This window comes from Ailuropoda melanoleuca, chromosome 2, assembly GCF_002007445.2.
Source record: "Ailuropoda melanoleuca isolate Jingjing chromosome 2, ASM200744v2, whole genome shotgun sequence".
In the NCBI taxonomy this organism is placed as follows: domain Eukaryota; kingdom Metazoa; phylum Chordata; class Mammalia; order Carnivora; family Ursidae; genus Ailuropoda; species Ailuropoda melanoleuca.
This window is the reverse complement of record NC_048219.1, coordinates 185,061,202-185,066,273: the sequence shown is the minus strand read 5'-3', so window position 1 is coordinate 185,066,273 and position 5,072 is coordinate 185,061,202.

Sequence of the window (5,072 nt, the reverse complement as noted above, 5' to 3'; positions counted from 1 at the left end):
GGGGGAATGGGATAGGCCGGTGATGGGTAGTAAGGAGGGCATGTATTGCATGGTGCGCTGGGTGTTATATGCAAGTAATGAATCATGGAACTTAACATCAAAAACTAGGGATATACTATATGGTGACTTACATAATTTAATAAAAAATATTATTATAAAAAAAATTCTTTCTGAACCAGTGTTCAACCTGAGAAATAGAGACTTGTATGAATGGAGGGAAATAGCAGAAGAGAATAACAGACAGGAAAAAAATAAAATAAATCAAAATGTGAAGAACTACAGAGTAGGTGGTCTCTCATTCCCTCTCCATCATTTAAAATTTTTCTTAAAGTTTCTTTTTTTTTTAATTTTTAAAGTTTTAATTTGTACAAGCAATTTAAGAACTTTCTCTGTTTCTTCTACAGAAATTTATCTTTATGAACTCTATATCTACTGAGGTCAATTTTTGGGAAAACCATATTTTCCTAGATAATTATCCATTTATCCAGTGTTTCAAGTTATTCGCATAGAGGTCTGCAAAGTAGTCTTATTTAAAAAAGAAAAATTCTCTCTTTGAATGACTTGTTTCCCCCAATGTCATTAATTTTCTGTATTTGTGCTTTCCCTGCTTTCCCCCTCAATTTAGTTAGCTAGTGCTTTGTTTATTTTGTTGTTTTAAGAAATTCATAGCTTGTTTTATTAATTAGATCTGCTGTTTTTCTGTTGTCTTTCTCGTGAATTTGGTTTCATATTGATTATTTCTTTCTTGTGTTATATTTTGGTGTACTTTGTTACTGTACTGATGGTTGTTTTGTTTGACTTTTATGAGACTGGAATTTAGCTTATATTTTCATTCTTTTCTATATATTGATAAAGTGTTTAAGGCTATGAATTTTCCCCTACAAACAGCTTTAAATATATCCCATAGATTCTGAACTGTAGTGTTTCAATCATCGTAAAGATTAAAGAGACAGTGAGTCTTCTTTGGGCTTCCCTTTCTTGTAGCTCTGGCTGTCTATCAAAAGCATTTAAGCCCTCAATTTTGCCATCATAATTCTTTAATAGTACATTTTTCAGGATTGGTTTTGGTATACAGACTCTAGGAAGCCTAATACATTTTAGAGATTGTATGAATGATAAGTAGGCCCATTTGGTTATGTCTTACAGAGTAATTAATAAATATCTGCATTAAAAATAATTTTTAGAAGGGCTGCCATGTTGGTTGTATATTTCTGTTTACTCAATAGGTATTTGAGAGAAGTGTTTTTCTTTTCTTTTTTCTTTTTTAAAAATATTTTATTTTATTTATTTATTTCACAGACAGACAGAGAGAGAACAGCATCAGAGGGAGGGGGAGAAGCAGACTCCCTGCTGAGCAGGGAGCCTGACATGGGGCTCGATCCCAGTACCCTGGGATCATGACCTGAGCTGAAGGCAGATGTTTGACTGAGCCACCCAGGCACCCAGAATTTCAATTTAAAGTTTTCAAAACAAACTTTTGGTTTTGAAGTAATTTTATGTTTACAGAACAGTTGCAAAGATACCATGGAGTTCCCATGCATTCTTCAGCCAGTTTCCCCTATTGTTAATAGCTTTTGTGATTATGATACATCTGTCCAATCTAAGAATCAACATTGCTACATTACTGTGAACTATATTCCAGACTTTTTTGGATTTCTTCAGTTTTCCCATTAATGTTCTCTTTCTGTTCCAAGAACCAATACAGGGTATCACATTGTATTTTGTTGTCATGTCTCCTTAGTCTGTTTTGGGTTGTGATAGATTCAATAGCAATTTTTAAATTTCTGGGGGTGGGGAGAGACTTTAAGCTTTTTAAAAAAGTTATTAATAATTACCAATTTTATTGTGTTGTCATCAGAGTGTTATTTTTTTAAATTTTATGTGACTTACTGTTATTTTCCTTCTGACCTAATATTTGATCATATTTGTCAGCATTCTATATGTGCTTGAGAGGAAAGTGTGTTCTCTCTTATCAGATCAAAGTTCAGCATAGATCCATGAGATCTGTCTTATTAAATATGTTCTTTAGGTCTTCTATATCTTTGTTTATTGTCTACTCGATCTGTCTTGTGCTGAGGGTGCTGTGTCGAAGTTTCCTGTTTTGAGTATGTTTCTACCTATTTCTCTTTTTGCTTCATAAAGATAGTTTCTATTTCCTTGGGTGCTCAACATTCATAACTGTTTGAACTTTACTATGAATTTTAACACTTAATATTTGAAATGGTCCTTTATTACCTTTAATGACTTTTGACTTGAATTCTATATATTTGCTACATCACAATCTGAAAGCTTACTGTCTTATTATTTCCATTTTCCTGGTTTACTTTTGCCCATCACTTCATTTTAAACCTTCCTGAGTCACTTTATTTTAGTTGTGTCTCTTGAATACAGCATACAGTTAAGTCTTGCTTTGGGAACATCACTGAGATATTTTGTTCTTATAATATGTGAATAAAGCCCATTCAATTTAATTGTATGACATTGCATCTTTTTCAAATTACTTTATAAACCCTGTATGTACTATATTATGTTTTTGTGGTTTCTTCTCTATGTGATGTGTTTTCTTTTCTTAAAAAATTGCTTTTGGTATTTAGGAAGGTTTCATTTTTTCTAGTAGTCACATTTTCTGCTTTTTTTTGTAGTTATTTTTGTACTTTTTTTGAGGGGAGGTTATCTTTTTTAGTTCCTTTTAAAAATGTTTCCAACCCATGTTTCCTTGTTTAATCTTTGTTATCTGGTTTGTGAATTTTTAATGCTATCCTATGACACCCACCAATTGCCTATTCACAAATCAGTGAACTCACTCTGCTTTCCTCTTCACCTCTTTCTTGTCCTCTGATGTTTTAATTGCATGATTTATACCTCATCAGAACATAGAACATTTTAAATATTGTTCTTCCATCTTGTTCTCATGTTTGTTGAGTCTTAAATCTACGATTATATATATGAAATGCTCACCATCCATTCTTTTTCTGTTGTTTAGTTAATCATCTCTTGGTTGGGTGAAGTTAATCTTCCAGGAGATCCTCAGGCAGGGCTTATGTGTACAATGTACGATGTACCTGAGTTCTGCCACATTTAAAACTGTTTTCTAGGGGTACCTGGGTGGCTCAGTTGTTAAGTGTCTGCCTTCAGCTCAGGTCCTGGGATCAAGCCCCTGTGTCGTTGGGCTCCCTGCTCAGCGGGGAGTCTGCTTCTCCCTCTCCCTCTGCCCACCCCCCTGCTTATGGTCTCTCTCTGTCTCTCAACTAAATAAATAAAATCTTAAAAAAAAAAACACCTATTTTTTTATGTCCTTGATAGACAAAGGACATCCTGACTGAATATAAAACCTTCATTTCACACTTTCTTTCCATGAAAGCAGTCCATGTGGGTGCATGCCTGAGTGGCTGTCAGCTAGAGAGTTTGCTGGTGGTAAGGGGGCAACCACAACTATATGTCTTCTCTCTGCATAGTCTCCAGACTGGCAAGAAAGTCCCAGATGAATATTCAACTTCAGTGAGACTGGCCTAGGTACTTGTTAAATATGAGTTCTCTTATGGGCCAAGAGCTTTAGATAACTTAAACACACAACCCTCTAGGTATGTATAATTATTTGCATTTTCTGGTGAAGCTCAGAATATTATACATCACCAACTCACACAGCTGAAAAGTGACCAACTTGGTACCTAAGCCCTAGGTCAGAAGGTATCCAAACCTGCACACATTCGAGGGGCTAGCTAGTGGGGTGGCCGAGATCACAGACTGTGATGTCAGGCTGCCTGGGTTCCGATCCTGGGATGAGGAAGAGGACGACTGCAGCTTCTGCCCCACGGAGATGCTGTGAGAGGGGGCACGTGCTTATAAAGCATTTAGCACATTCGCCTCCATGAAGTAGTTAGCCTTCCTTTCTCATATTAATTTCCATCAAAATTCANCAACCATATGTCTTCTCTCTGCATAGTCTCCAGACTGGCAAGAAAGTCCCAGATGAATATTCAACTTCAGTGAGACTGGCCTAGGTACTTGTTAAATATGAGTTCTCTTATGGGCCAAGAGCTTTAGATAACTTAAACACACAACCCTCTGGGTATGTATAATTATTTGCATTTTCTGGTGAAGCTCAGAATATTATACATCACCAACTCACACAGCTGAAAAGTGACCAACTTGGTACCTAAGCCCTAGGTCAGAAGGTATCCAAACCTGCACACATTCGAGGGGCTAGCTAGTGGGGTGGCCGAGATCACAGACTGTGATGTCAGGCTGCCTGGGTTCCGATCCTGGGATGAGGAAGAGGACGACTGCAGCTTCTGCCCCACGGAGATGCTGTGAGAGGGGGCACGTGCTTATAAAGCATTTAGCACATTCGCCTCCATGAAGTAGTTAGCCTTCCTTTCTCATATTAATTTCCATCAAAATTCATCCGTCTGTCCACAAATCCAGCCATCTATTCATCAACCTACTTACATAATGATTATTATATTTTATGCAATACCCAAATACACCGTGCTCGTTATAGCTCTGGATTTTCTCTGTGTTCTTCCCACTGCTTGAAGAATACCTGTGCTGTACTAACTCCTACTTTTCTTTCAAAGCTCAGTTCTGAGTGCAGTTCATGTGAAATTTTCCTCAGGCCCCTCCGGCTGGGTTAGGTGGCCCTTTCCTACTCAGCCCCTCAACACGATGCTTGAAGCCTCCCAGAAAATCTAGGCACAAATTAGTTTCCAGCTTTGTCTCTCCCCATGGTCCATCACAAGTTCATAGGCAGGACTGCATAGTAGTCAAGCGAGAGGGCTCTGATGTCAGACTTCGGGGTCTGATATCCTGTTTGGGTGACCTGGGCCAAATTTCCTAACTCTAAGCCTATTTTTTTGTCTGCAATATGGACGTTTTAATATATCACCAACCTCCTGGGGCGCCTGGGTGGTGCAGTCGTTAAGCATCTGCCTTTGGCTCAGGGCGTGATTCCGGCGTTCTGGGATCAAGCCCCACAACAGGCTTCTCCGCTAGGAGCCTGCTTCTTCCTCTCCCACTCCCCCTGCTTGTGTTCCCTCTCTCACTGGCTGTCTCCTCTGTTAAATAAATAAAAT